The sequence below is a fragment of the Petaurus breviceps genome, unplaced genomic scaffold (assembly GCF_028583685.1).
Source record: "Petaurus breviceps papuanus isolate PSGF00001 unplaced genomic scaffold, PetGlider_PUasm1.0 90667, whole genome shotgun sequence".
In the NCBI taxonomy this organism is placed as follows: domain Eukaryota; kingdom Metazoa; phylum Chordata; class Mammalia; order Diprotodontia; family Petauridae; genus Petaurus; species Petaurus breviceps.
In genome coordinates, this window is record NW_027187302.1 from 9,571,288 (window position 1) to 9,587,371 (window position 16,084).

The following is a 16,084-nucleotide window of genomic DNA, read 5'->3' on the forward strand; positions in this document are numbered from 1 at the left end:
ACTGTATAAGAATACTTTGTATTTTAAGTCCATCTGTCATAAGGTCTCTAGATGAGATGGATAGCCAAGGTCACTGCCATGAAGAATTCAGCTCAATTGCTGTTTTTGACCCCTTACAGGAAGAGCTGTTGAAACAAGTCTTTATATATACAGACATGACTCTATACTACATTATTTTATTGTCTGTTCCATAAAGCTGCTCTTCAGGGCCAAATATTTTATGTTATAGTGAAGTATATTGTATAAAGCAGAAGTCTGAGTACAGATGCCTTTTATTAGAATTGTTTTTTACAGCTAAAGGGCCTTTTATAGAGGGAGAAGGGTTGACTTCAGAATTATCTATGCTATATTGACTTTATAGCACCCCAAGGTACTCTTGAAATGCAAATGTGGTTGTTCATTAAGCAAAAGTTGTTTTGGAACTATTATGCTATGGCATGTTAATGCAGGTGGAATAGTTTCCTACTCTTAACCTGCCTCCTGCCCTCCCAGGTCTCTTAAATATGGGACCTGGTAAAAAGAGAAAAATGCATGTTGATTGGGTTAATAAATAGAGATTTACTTAGGAGAAATGAGTGTCATCCTAAAGACCAGTTATTTGGCCTGGGTTACTAAAGGGTTGCATGCCAACTTCTGTGGTGTGGGGTGGTAGAAAAAGAGCTGCATTTAATTAAAGTCAGGAAATCTGGATTTCTATTTATGCTCCTCTGTTTGCTAACTGTGTGAATGTGGGCAAATAACATTTCTGAGCCTCCAGTCACTTATCTATAAAATGGGGATGATAATACTTTCACGTCTTACCTGTTGTGAGCTGTTGTGAAAAAAGTACTTTGCCAAAATGTAAAAGACTGTTTAAATGTGTTATTGAGAGTCCTAGACTTGAAGTCATAGGATCAGAGTTCAAATATTAGTTTTGCTGTTGAGTACTTTTATGATACTGACTAACTCACTTTAATTCATCTTTAAAATGGAGGAATGGACTAGAGACTTTTGAGGTCCCTTCCAGTTCCAAATCTCTTAGCCTTCTGTCTGCCCTCCCTTAGACTGCTTCCTTTAGTGGGGAAGCAGAAGACATGTATGAGATGGGGAATAATTTAGCATGATGTTGTTCAATCATGTCCAACTCTTTATGACCCTATTGACCATAGCATGCCAGGCCCTTATGTCTTCCACTATCTCCTGAAGTCTGTTCAAGCTCATGTTTGTTGTTTCCATGACACTCTCTCTCCATCTTTTCTTTTTCTGGAGGGGGGAAGGCAGGGCAATTGGGGTAAAGTGACTTGCCCAAGGTCACACGGCTAGTAAGTGTTAAGTGTGTGAGGCTGGATTTGAACTCGGGTCCTCCTGACTTCAGGACTGGTACTCTATTCACTGTGCTACCTAGCTGCCCCACTATCTCTCCATCTTATCCTCTGCTGAAACAGGCTTCATCTTCAATATCAGACCTTCCAGTGAATAGTCTGAATTTACTTCTTTAATTATTGACTGATTTCATTTCTTTGCTGTCCAAGAGACTCTCAATAGTCTTCTCCAGCACTATAACTCACAAGAGTAAATTCTTTGGTACCCAACTTTTCAACTCTCACAGCCATAAATTGCTACTGGAAAGACCATAGCTTTGACTTTATGACTGTTGTTAGTAAGGCTTACATATCTCTGCTTTTTCCTATGCTGTCCAGCTTTGCCACAGCTTTCTGTGCAAGGAGTGTCTTTTAATTTCATGGCTGCAGTCACTGTTTGCAGTGATCTTTGAGCCCAAGAATATAAAATCTGATACTGCTTCCATTTCTTCTCCTTCTATTTGCCAGGAAGTGATGGGACAACTTGCCAGGCTCATGTATTTTTTTTTACTGTTAAGTTTCAAACTAGATTTTACACTGTCCTCTTTCACTGTCATTAAGAGACTTCTTAATTCTTTTATACTTTCTGTCATCAGAGTGGTATCATCTGCTTATCTGAGATTGTTGATATTTCTTCCAGCAGCCTTAATTCTGACTTTTGATTCATCCAGCCCAGCATTCCACATGATGTACTCTGCATAGAAGTTAAATAAATGAGCTGACAATATACAGGCTAATTGTACTCCTTTCCCAATCTTAAACCAATCAGTTGTTCCATGTTCAGTTCTGATTGTTCCTTCTTGACTCACATACAGATTCCTCAGGAAACAAGTAAGATGATCTTCTATTCCCATCTCTTGACATATTTTGTTTTGATCCACATATTGGATATATAGCTTTAGTGTATTCAATGAAGCAGAAGTAGATTTTTTCCCCTGGAATTCCCTTGCTTTCTCCATAATCCAGTGAATAATGGCAATTTGGTCTCTAATTCCTCTGCCTCTTTGAAAACCAGTCTGCTCTTCTGGTAATTCTCTGTTCACATTCTGGTGAAGCCTAATTTATAGAATCTTAAGCAAAACTTCGCTGGTGTGTGGAATGAGAGCAACTTTTCAGTAATCTGAACATTCCTTAGCATAGCCCTTCTTTAGTATTGTGACATAAACTAATCTTTTCTAATCCAGAAACCATTGTTGTGTTTTCCAAATTTGCTGACATACTGAGTGCAATACTTTAACAGCATCATCCTTTAGGATTTTAAATAGCTCAACTGAAATTCTGTCACCTCCACTTTCCTTACTGTTATCAATGACTCCTATTGCCAAAGTTAACATGTAGTTAGCTTTTATCACCAACTTTAGCCACCCCTCCCCATGCCAAGCCTGATTATCAGAACATCTGGGTTCTTTTCACCACACATAGAGATTCATGGGCAAATGGAGCCCTTGAAAAGATATCCTTTCCCCTAGTAAACAGAAGATAAAATCATACCTTAAAGAGAAGAGATTACATATTCTCTTGGTGCAATGAGAGGATTTGAGGGAAGAAGAAGTATAAGTCTGTGATCTCTCAGTGGTGTTGGTCTATTTGAAACTTTTGTATGGTGTCAACCCTGGAAAGTCACAACTCTGAGAAATTCCCTGTTAAGAAAATAATCTTATTTCATGTGAACTAAAAAAAACTCTGACCTCCTACCTATGTAGGTATGGTTGCATAAGAATGTTCCCAGGTAGATGAACAGGGCAGTGGTTCCATTTTCTTAGGTTTCACTCAATGAGTGGGATAATGCAGAGTTTTCAGAACCTGGACAGCAGTTCTCTTTTCAGTGTCTAATTCAGAAGGAGAGTCAGTATGTTTGGTTTTTGTTATGGTCATTCTTGCAGTAAGGATTCTTGGAAACCAAAGCAGCTTATATTTTTACAATTAAGTCATTATTTCAAAGACCAAAAAATGGTTGTTCAGTACATGAAAAATAGAACACATGGATAATCAACTGACTTCTCTTGATCTGCATAGCAAATATTTACAGAGCAAAAGAAATTACAGTTCCATTACTGGCTGTCTTTCTGGGTTTTTTCCCCCCTTCTCCTGTTGGCAATAGATTAATTTCTATAGTGGAACTGAAGCTTCAGATGGGTATAGTAAAGTTCCAACCAGCATCAGATTTAAAAAAAGTTTGCATGTAAAAATTTCAATTTATAACTCCCTGGCCAGATAGATACTGTACATGTCCATTATCCTCTACTAGCTTATAATTAAAGGTAGACAATATTGATAGGAACAGGGAGAGTCAGGGATGACTTTAATTGAATGCAAACACTTAGAATTTAAATCTATTCCTTATGTATAAGCAAGGAGCTTAAGGTATTTAGTAGGATATGGATCTGAAAGAAGGGTCAGAGTTGCACATGACCTTTATTGTATAGATTTCATTCTTTTCATAATCCATCATCATTAGTGTCACTGTCCTCAAGTGATATTTAATAAGTACTTGCACAATAGTACTTTTCTGACACTTTTTGTCCTAAGGACATACCTCTTAGTAGTGTCTCATCTGTCAATTTGTCTGAATTGCAAAATGGGATGGTAGTGGTAGGAAGTGAGGATAAAATTGGTTCATTGCTGGTTCGAAACAAAACCACCAAAAATCTAATATACCTAAACTATCTTTGGAATACATACCCAAGCTATAGGACTTGTTAAGTGAAGTTCAGAATACCTGAATTTTGAATCCAGCCTCTGGTACTTACTAGCTGTCTTACCCTGGCTAAGTCACTCTCTGCCTGCCTCAGTTTCTTAATCTGTAAAATGAAGATAATTAGGGCACCTCCCTCTTGGGGCTATTGTGAAGATAAAATGAGAGAGTTTAAAAACTCTTTGCAAATTTCAATGTACAATATAAATGCTAGTTATTATTATTATATTCAGGGAAAAAGTTCGAGAGAAATACATAACTCCTAAAAAACATAGTAAGTTCCAGTTTGTATTCTTATCATGGTATTTACCAACTACATATTTCTTTGTAGTTAGCCAATTTACACATTTATTTCTGTTATGTTACATTTTTTGAGACACATAGGGAAGCATCAAGAAATGTTCGACTAAATGTTTATGACAGATGAAGTGAAGAGGGAACTGGTCTCATAGCTGGGAAAAAGAGAAATCAAGTCTTATCTTTTACATCTACTGGCTATGTTACTCTGAGAAAAATCACTAAATCATGTAATGCTTTAGGCAACTCTCTAAAACTAAGTGACAGAGAAGTTGCCAACCTTTACTGGCAGAAGGATTATCCTATCTGGGAGTTTCCTGTGTCAACAATATCACAGGTCCATTCTCTATCCGATTATACCCTTGTGTGTAAGTCCAAAATCTGCCATTAGAAATCAGAAATTTAAAGTTGGATGGTACTTTACATGTCATTTCATTTAACTTCCTTAATTTATAGAAAAGGAAACAGAGGCTCAGAGAAATAAAATAACTCACTCAATAACATAGCTAGTTAGTGGCAGAGCCTGACTTGTGTGCCACCTCCTCTGTCACTTAGGCTTAGCACAGTGCATGGTACATAGCAGGTGTTTGATAAATATTAATTGATTTTTTATACCTTCCAACTCTACTTTCCATCTCTTACTCTCGGAAGAGTAATCAAATAAATACTACTTCTCCTTCTAAAAAGGGTATAAGAATCAACTTGATTTCCTGTGTTATTAGACATGGTGCAGAATACAGTGCTTTGGGTTATAGGGAGTGGTGAACAAATGTTGTTTAGTGATTTAAACACACACACACAATTCACTCTGTGTGTGTGTGACCAGTCTCCCTACTGGTTTTTGCCTTAAGGAAGAACAACAAAAAAGATTGGTTAGTCTTCAGTCCTTTCAACCTTGTACTAAGTCACTACTACATAGTGAGTTTGCTCAGGTCCTTATTTAAGGTCATCCTTTGTATGTAGTAAATTATCTCCACAAATTCAGGCCATGGAAAGTCCGAGATTTTCTTCCAGCTTGGCTTTCTAACTTGTCATTCTCCTTTTCTCTATGACAAAGCTGCTTTTTGGGGGTTGACTTAGCCTTTAAAACTGAGAGTTGGTCACTATAAAAATAGCCTGTCAAAGATTGTTATAGCAACCCTGTTGTCTGAAAAGGGTGGAATGTCAACATTCCTTTCATGATTCTTTTCATTTTCAGCACAACTCTCATTCTAAATGCATACCATGATTAAGGCTACTGTATGTCCTGTGACATTCAAGATACAACTTTTCATGAAGAACTTCTGGCTGAGAGGTTCCTGGTTTATACTCAGAGGGATAAATTATGTCAAACTCCCCATCTCTCCTGAATTGGAAGGGTAGCAGTTTGAAGCTTTTTATTTTTCCTATGTGGTTCCAGCTAACCATGTTATGGCAGAGACATTTCCCTATGTAGGGTAAGGAAATGGCTCAAATAGTCCTCACCACCTGGCTGAAATCAAAACATGAAATGATATTGATTTTTTTTTTCATTTTTCAATGACCTGAGCATAGGCAGCTATTTCTTCAAAACACAACCCATGGAGTAAAAGAGATTCCAATTCTTTTGGAGAAGTTTTCTGGTTCAATTAAAAAAGATGACCACAGGGAGGATTAAATTCTCTCAAGGATTTGGAAGTCAAGATCTCTTAAAGGGTGAAAGTAAAGAAGGAAGCAAATGAAAGAAGCTACATCATGCACAAGGCTCAAACCTGGAAATAGACAGAATTTGTGTTAAGCACAGTTCTCATTCCCCTTTTCTGGGGAACATCCTTCTGTTTTTGTCCTGGATACACTCTCATTCTGGACTAGCATTTTCATGTTGCCACTCTGAAGAGTCTAGGGCCATAGTTAGATGACTCCACTTGGTCTTGTTCTTCCTGCTTGGCTCCTGATATTGCTACCATCTAGATATTCTCCTATCGGGAGAGAGGGATGACAGTGTGGTTCAATGAGAAGAGACCTACCCCCAATAAGCAAATTCCGAATTTCTTTAGCTAGCAAACAGTCTTAGAATGAAACTGCAGGTTTGAATCCCTACTTTTCTCTTGGAAATATGAAGAGAAATAGAGTCAGAGTAGAATGTGTGTGTGTGTGTGTGTGTGTGTGTGTAGGGATCTCACGAGACAATGAAACTTAACGTGAAGGTGAAATCCCACTTAGCACCTCTCAGTACTAGAAAAAGTTTGGAACAAGTCAAGTTTGTCAGAAAGAGAGGAAGATTGTAAATTCTTTGAGGGCAGAGACACTTCTGTGCTAACAGTACCTTATCTCTCTCCTCTCTCCCCATCTTTCTCCTCAAAATTAGTGAATGCTTAATAGGCAATCAGTAAGTGATGTTGAATGAATGAATAAAAGTGAAAAAAAGTTGTATTAGCAACCACACTAGCACACAGGGTGGGCTTCTAGCACAGGTTCTTTGATCTACTTTTCTAAAGGAAAGGGAACTTTTAAAGGGGTAAATAATCTTACTTTAATTATGGATAAGTAGAATGTACAAGCAGAGAAATTATTAGCATATAGATTCAACAGACCGGGCTCCTACTGTCTGAACAAAGTAATATAACAGAGTATACCAGCAGATTGGGGAAGCACAAACCTCTGAGTAATTGGGAGGCTCCTAACAAATGGTTACTCTGAGACCCGTACAGGGAATCAAAATCCTTCTCATAAGTGAACCCCCAAAGCAAAATGCCAACCTCCCAGAATATATAACAAAGACTCGGCCCCTGATTGGCTCAGAGCCAGAAGGCATGAAACCTACTTGACTCATCATAGCTGTGAATTATCAGGGTTCAAAGGAGATTAATCCTTCAGATGTTTATAATTTAGCCTAGGCAACTGAACTCCAGGAAAAAAATCCCACTTTGCTTATGCTTACAAGTGTACAGATCAAAGTATAGTCATATTCTGTTCCTCTTGTCCATCTCCTCCATCTAGGGCCCAGGAAGGAACTGAGGTATTGTATGGTGGTGGTCATTCTAGGGTAGTTTGGGAGTAAATATAGTAAATTTATGGGCAATACCAAGACTTACAGAATCAAAGGGGCTCATTGTCACTAGATTAAAGCTATGCCTGGGCAATTTTCACCTCTTCAGTATGGGCTATATGCCAAATAGATGGAGTCAAAGGTGTTTTTCCAGATAACAATATATATATAAAGCTAAAGGAGACAAGGGGAAAAAAAAGCTTCTTGACATGTATTGAAATCTACATATGCCTTCCCTTGCTTTGACCAATCCAGGATCTTTTTCTATCTTCCAAGGTAATATCTATCTAATTTTTTAGGTTATTAATATTAATATTTCATGGGAGAAAGTTAGATGGAAACCCTAAAAGCCTCATTTTCTTTTGGGAATTGCATTGCCCTATTGCTGAGGGAATGGGAGAAAATTTGTAGGAAAATATTTTTGTGGTGCTCAGATCACACAATGTAATGGAATACTTATGAGTCTTTTGCAAGATGGTATAGAAACATGTAGAAGCAACTTAGTATAGTAGATTGAGGGTTGTCCTTAGAGTCAGGAAGACCTGAGTTCAAGTCTTTCCTTTGACATCTACTGGCTGTAGGCTTATGACAAGTCTTTTAACCCCTTAGTAACCCCCCCCAAACCCCTGTAAAACTCAATGCTAGAGAATTTGTTGTATTTCATTGGTGGGAGGAGTTTCTGCACTTGGCATTCTCTATACTGAAGTGATCACAAATCCAGCTGTCACCAAAAAAACCCCAAAAGCCAAAAACATGTAAGTTAATAGATAGATATATAAGAAGTTTCACTTTTGGACAATCAGTCAATCAATAAGCATTTAATAAGGGCTAACTATGTGCTAGGTGTTAGAGATACTGGGTAAAAAAAAGCAAAAACAAAAAAAAACCCAAGAAGCACAGTCCCTGCCTTCAAAGAGTTTATGTTCTCTTGAAATGCTCCTAATTGTTGTAGTACTAAAAATAGTTGTTTTGATTTTGATGTATCATACCCAGGACAAGAACTTAGATGCACTTTTGGTTTTAGTCTAGTAATTTTCCCACTCTCCCAGGTTGCCTCGTATCCCTACTCTAGTCTGTAGGTCAGAGAAGGCATTACATCTGAGCTTGTGCTACAGACATGCAATAAAAAGTATATAACTGTAGATGGGGGGTACTCTTTCATATGCTTTTGAGACCTTTATCCTGCCCCCATCCTATGCTTTTTATATTAGATAGAAAATGGGTGTTTTGCTATTTCTTTATAAACAGTCAGCTGTAAACTTTTGTAGTTATCTGAGATCTCCTCCAGGAAAAGTTTGCTTTTACTCTAATGTGCCTTGTTTCAAAGCACAGAGAAAATGCAGAACTATTCTCCCAATACCCTTCTTGGCTAGGCCAGCATCAATGGCCTCACTTCAGAGATTATGGTAGCTTAGGCACAGGAATGAAGTAGCTTGACTGGCATGACAGAGTAAAGAAAGTGTCTGTTTTGTAATATTTTAATTGGGTTCGGTGGGATGGGGGAGAGGAAGGAAAGCCATCTGGAACTGTTCAAAGGACAAAGGAGTATGAAATGGAACCACAGGAGAAAGGGAGATTTATCAGGGGAAGAACTAGTATGAACCAGAGTTCCAATATCTTTTTTTTTTTCCTCAAGAAAATATGCAATGTTGGGTTTTTAGTTTGCAAAAGGTGAGAAAAGTGATTTAAGTAGAGCAAGTGCCTCCATCACATCATTACTATTTATTAGTATAAAAGAGTACCATCTCTAGAATCAGAAGACCTGAGTTCAAATCCAGCATGTGATGCCTTCTATTTATATAAAGCCATCTAGATCTCTTAACTTTCCTAGACCTTAGTTTCCACCCCTGTAACATAAAGAGGTTGGATTATGCTGTTAAAAACCAGTCCCATCTGTAAATCTATGATCTTACAATCCAAATATTGATGAATATCAGCTAAAAGAACTTGGTACAGTGCTTGGCAAATGTTAAGAACTTTATTGATGTTTTACTGATCAAAGAGGCCTGATGGACTCATCATAGAGAGAACTGTTTAGATTCTGACAAGATTACCCTGCAGGGGTTAGAAGCAGAATGGCTCTTGCTCAGAAGCCTAAGGTAAACTCTGAAATGTCGGTTCAAAGATAATTAAAGCTGTTTGTAAATAAGATAAAATTTAGAAAAAGACTACAGAGGATGTGACTCTATTCTTGCCTCTATGAGCTCAGGAAGTAAGGACACCTTGCTTTATGTTTCAGAGGGGAAATGAAATCTTTACTAGGAAACTTGACCACCCTATGCTAACCCATTTATCACATGTTACTTGCCACCCACAGACTGCTTCAGAGGTTCTTCTGAGGATTAATGAATTAATGTCAGGAAAGTATTTGGAGGTCCTTCGATAAAAGGTGCCATAAAGACCAATGCACTTCATCATTATTTCAGGTTAGGGCACTAGGGGTCTTTGAGAGCATAAAGCATATTTAATATATATTTTTCTATATCTCAGGGGGGACTTGGCTGAACAACTAATTTATTGAACTAAATTTCTCTGGTTATATTTTCTATAGGTGTTTTATATTCCAAAGTACTTGAGCAAAACACTGCCAACTTCATTGTTTTACTGTAGTCTCTGATGGAGGGAAAGGATATGGATGCAGGGAACAATTCCCAAGCAGAAATTCACAATCGCAGTAGTGATTTTGACCAAATTCCATGCCTCATTCCAAATGTTAATGCAGATGTTTCATAGGACACAATATATTCTAAAAATAAAAAAAAATTGAACTTGATCCTGGATCAACATTTTAAAGACTAAATTATAAGAAAACTCCTTGGATTATTCCTATTGCCTACAAGTATACATTATTTTTGCCTGAGATTGTTTTATAAGCAGGCTGAAAAGGAGGCCACCTGGATGGGGTGGTTTCTGATTCTATTTCTCTGGACTTATGGAGAGGTACTACAGTATAGTGGACAGAGTATGAGAGTCAGAGTCAGTGAGAACCAGGTTTGAATTCTGCATCTTTATGCTTACTATATGACTGTAGGCAAATTACTTAATTTTTTTAACACTCAACTTATACATCAATAAAATGGGGAAAGTATTACCTGTGGTCAAAGAAAGGCAGGCCAGAGGAGATGGTGTGTTGGTACATCCTAGAGAAGCATGACCATTGGTCCTCTGCTCAAGAACATGTGGGCAACTTGGACAAAGTCAATATTATTTGGCAAAATATAAAATGAAGAATTTTGCTTCTCTCATTACGGAATTCTTTTTTTTTTTTGCTCTTTTGGAGGGCAATTGGGGTTAAGTGACTTGCCCAAGGTCACACGGCTAGTTTTGTGTGTGTGTGTGTGTGTGTGTGTGTGTGTGTGTGTGTGTGTGAAGTGTCTGAGGCCAGATTTGAATTCAGATCCTCCTGACTCCAGGGCCAGTGCTCTATTCACTGTGCCACCTAGCTGTCCCTCATTACTGAATTCTTAATGAAATAACCACTACAGACAAGAAACCCCTGACCTGACACCAAACTACTAGAATCACAGAGGAAAACAGATATTTTCAAAACTATCTCATAAAGGGTTAAAAGTCTCCCTTAAATAAAAGGTTTTTACTTGGTGTTGGGGGAAACATGAACTTGTTTTAAGAAATATTTTCATGACTGAATTTAAATATAATTGATTTCCTTTGTAATCTTAGTTATTTTATTTTATGCATTTAAAAGTTTTTTTTTCTAAGAAAGGGGTTCATAGGTTTCACCATGCTGTCAATGAAGTCTGTAACACACACACACACACATACACACAAACACAGGTTAAGAACCCTTGTGGACTTAGAGTTCATTGAATCCAATTCTTTTCATTTTATAAAGGAGAAAAATGGGTTCCAGAGAAATGAGTTGATTTGCCAATGGTCACGTAGCTAGTATGGGGGCAGAAGTGGAATTATTATTCAGGGTTTCTCACTCCACACTTAATGCACTGTCCAGTGTGCCATGTTTGAAGGCTATCAAGGAACTGATGAATGGAAAAAAGAAAAAAAGTTCAGGCTTAGTATGGTCTCTTTGAATATCACATTATATAACTAAGTTTGTGAAATGTCCCTGTGTGCTTTCAGAAGTTCACTATCTCCATTTTCCAATAGGTACTACTCTATGATGTTGTGCTTAATCTTGCCTATTCTCTAAATATCCCTGGGACACTATCCAAGTACATCAAATTGTTCTCAGGCATCTACTAGCACTTTTTATCAACATCAGAACATTTTTTCCCTGTCAAACTGGAGAAGTAACAGTGTGAGAATTGACGTTTTTTTGGGGTGTGGTGGTGGTGTCTGGGAAATAAGCTGTTGAGAAATATAGATGGACTTATAAGATGAAGACTATATTACACTGGAAAATCCCAGCAGTTGTAAAAGAAAAACCAAAACTCCAAATCATTCCTGGGTTTTCTGGGTATGCCAGCCTAGCTTCAATGGGCAGGGTGTCAGAGATGGCCATATTTGTCAAATTTGTCACTTCCCTATTCGGTAACCTCCAGTGGCTTCCTATCACCTCCACGATCAAATATAAAATCTAGTATTCAAAATTCTTTATAATTTAGACCCTTCCTAGCTTTTCAATCTTAACAACTTGCTTCCCCATAACCTTGACACCCTTATGCTTGGCAATCTAGTAATATTGACCTTGCCATTTCTCAAAGAAGATACTCCATGTCCTGGTTCTGGGTATTTTCACTGGCTTTCCTTAATGCTTGGAACATTTTCCCTTTTCATCTTCTCTTCTTTGCCTTTCTGGCTTTCTTCAAGGCTGAGCTAAAACCTTACCTTCTTCAATAAGCCTTTCTAATTCTTCTTTAATGCTGGTCTCTTCCCTCTGTTAATTATCTCTAATTTATCCTGGATATGTCTTATTTCTACATAGTTGTTTGTATATGTGTCCCCTATTAGACCATGAGCTTCTTGAGGGCAGGGACTTATTTTGTCTTTCTTTGTACCCCCATCCTTAGCACAGTGTCTGACACATAGGAGGTACTTAATAAGTGCTTGTCAACTGACTAACTGACTGTCTTACAACAGTACCTTTTCCAGGATGTCCTTTGTGCTGGTCACATTGTTCTTTGCGTACTTTTCATCTGTGGAGATGGATCCTGACAATTGATCCTACAGCTACTTATAGGCACAGCTACAGAGGACATAGAAAAGAAAGTTCATGTCACCAAAGTCTGTGGAATTTTTCAAATGGATCCACATCAGAAACTGATATTTAATTGGTAGAAATGATATCAAAGAAGAGGCATTATCACCTGCTTTGTCATTGCACCCTAAGGACCACGGGGCTTTCCCATCTGTTCTTGCATTTGAAACCTTTTGTACCTGTTGTCTCCTTGATTAGAATGTAAGGTCCTTGAGAGCAGGGACTGTCTTAAAATTTGTATACTCAGCATTTAGTACAAGGCTCTGCATCTGGTAAGCACTTAATAAATGATTCTTATATTAATTGATTTGTTATTCAAGTTGACTTTTATCAAGAAGAAAAATAAATTATATAATATGGTAGAAAATTACCTGTAGTCATGGCTGTACTTCAGAAAAGCAGACACCTTCTTCAAGGGAACTCAATTACCCACACTAATTCTAAGTATCTGGAGCACCTTTGGACTTTCTACTTGTAGTTTGGCATAGAGGGGAACAGCATGGTATGATAGAAATTACAGTGGCTTGTGTCAGAGGATTTGGGTTCAAATCCTGACTTTTAGTACTCATTTCTTATGTAACCTCCCTGGGTTTCATAAAAGTAGACCTGGGATTTGAACACAGGTCTTCAGACTCTAAATTCAATACTTTCTCTACCATGGCATCACTCCAGAAGATGGCTTTCTACTTCTGCCATTATATCTCCATTAGAGAGGTTTGATAGACTTTGCTTCATCTCTGCCATTACTTGTTGCTGCAGCTGTTCAGTACTGCAGCTAACTCTGCAGTTGCTGACCACATGGATCTATTTAAAACTTTATATACCATCACCTGAAAATTTTGGTGGCTACGAATGGTATACAAAGCCTGCTGGTATGTTTAGTATAGTGAAGTATATGCCAGGATAAAGGTTCCCAAGGGGGAAGCTACTGTAATATTTCCATTCTTTTTCACACTACAATAACATCTATACTGGATCTGTTATAAATATGTTGCTAAGTGATACGATAACCAAGATAGCTTGTGGGTGTGTTTGTGTGTTTCTCTCCTTCCCTCCCCCCTACCTCCTGTTACCACCAAAGCTTCCCACCTTTTTATTCTCAAAGATTTCTCAGGGTCCATAGTCTCCCTTTTCATATCACCTTCAACAAGAAACTCTAGTTTGCTTTACAACAAAATTCATCTCTCCATAATATAACCTCCCCACTAAGATGGATAGAGTATATTAACCTAATTCTTGAAGACAATCTCAGGTGCTAAATATAGGGAGTCTCTGGGTCCAGCTCAAACTGGTTATTTAGAGCTGGTTATTAAATTTTCAATGCAAGTATTAACAGCACAGAAATCAGTAAATGCTACAAATCAGGACTTGTTTTATTGACTGTCTAAACTTAAGAAAATATTAGAAAAAATATGAACAATGCAGACTAAACCTAAAAGAGGGTCATGCATACATTAACTCTGCCCCCCCCCCCCGCCCCAAGAGTCAGTTGTTAAACACTTACCTTTACACCCCTGGTTACATGCTATCTCCCCTTACTGCCCACAGCTGACTTTTGCTATAGTAATTTATTTTACTCACCCACACAAAACACATCATTTTGTGTAACCTTGGTTCTTTCCAACACCTCATATCCTTGTTCTGGCTGTTAACAGCTCCTTTGAGGAATAGTTGTACATTGCTCTAAGCTAAGTTGCAACATGCTCTACAAGGGCTAAAACTGTCCATAAAAGGGGAGATAACCAGTATTGCACCCCTAAAGACACTTTATGAGAATAGGTGTGTCTAGCTATCTTACATCTCTGTTTAGGATCTCTAGAAACCTGACATGATCAACTAATAGGTCCCTTCCCCATTAGACAGATAATTATATTCCTGCCCTATTGGCTAGGAATATAATCCTAGGAATCTGTCCTACTATATATTCATTCCTCTTTCACAGGTCATGGATTGAGTGGGAAGGAATCTTAAAGTCTATCTAGTCTAACCCTCTCATTTACAGGTGAGGAAATTGAGACCCAAAGAGGTTGTGACTTACCCTGTGTCATATAGGGAGTAAAATGGGAGATATGGGATGCAATGTTTTTTTTAATAATGAGCTTATCTTGAAATAGATCTGTAGTTAAAAAAAATCTTTATTTAACTCTCACTAATCATGAAAGGATAAGAAGACTATATAATTTGAGAAATCTGTACATTGTAGTACTGCAGTATATAGAGCTTTAGGCCTGGAGTCAGGAAGACCTGAGTTAAAATCTGACCTCAGGCACTTAGTAGCTGTGTGATTCTGGGCAAGTCATTTTACCATGTTTGCCTCAGTTTCCTTATCTGTAAAATGAACTGGAGAAGGAAATGGCAATCTACTCTAGTATCTTTCAGGAAAACCCCCAATAGGGTCACAAAGAGTCAGAAATAGCTGAAAACAACTGAACAAGAAGTTGTAGTGGCAATGAAGCAAACTCTAATATATGGTAGACTGGGAGAGCTACAGTCCCAATGAAAGAACAGGAGAACCCAAGTATATATGTCCCAGAGTTAATCATCAGCTATCATTAACCAAGTCAGGTATAGAAAGGTGTTCTAGGATGAGCATCCACACCCACAGATGTACTGCTTTCTTCTTCATATGCTTTGGGAGCTTCCAAGAGTAAGGGGCTAGCTTACTGTCATAATAAAATGTCACTGGTTTAGGTGGAACCATTATGTGAAACCAATCATATCAAAGTGCCATGTTCTGATCATTTTCTTGATTATTTTCTGTAGTCTCCTTTGCTTTTAACCTACTTTTTGTCATTTACATCCTGTTTTGTCTGATTAACTCCTGAATCTTGTATCTTTCCAATAAAAATACCCTGATGTTAAACTTTGGATTGTGTTGTTATTTTGGTGTGATTGTTTCCAGTAATGTGGAAGGGATATTGGATCTAGAGTCAAAAAGTCCTAAGTTTTAATCCTGTCTACTTGTCACCAGTATGATCTTGAATAAATGACTTGTCATATTGGACCTCAGTTTCATCCTATGTGCAATGAAGAGGTTAGACAAGATGATCTCTAGACTACCCTGCAACTCTAAATCTTCTCAACCTGTGGCATTGCATTTGGATTACAGGGGGTCATATTTACTTGCAGCTTGGTGATTCTGTCATTCTCTTGCCTAAGGTTGCCCCCCCTGCTAACCATCTTCTAGTCCCTAGCAGGTATTCACCCCTTCCTTACTCCCATAGGGTTCCCCAGGACAGGATGTCTACAAAATGATAGTATTGGACCAATATTCTCTAAGGTCCCATTGAGGTAGAGAATTCTGCGGCTTTGATGCTATGAGTGATGAACTGTATCTCTCCCTAGGTTTCTAGCTTGCAATTCTCTGTAAACATTTGCAGAAAATTAGCTTAAAAAATCTGCCCATTTGAAAACAATAACAACCCTCTTTTTTCCTGGAGAAAATTAGACCAGAACTCCCCAGCCTTATTTTAAAAACTCTTTCTTCATCCTTTGTTGTTCAGCATAAAAAGATTGGGATTTGAAGTGAAGCTGAGCACCCCCTTAGAAGTCTGTTTTATATTAGGTGT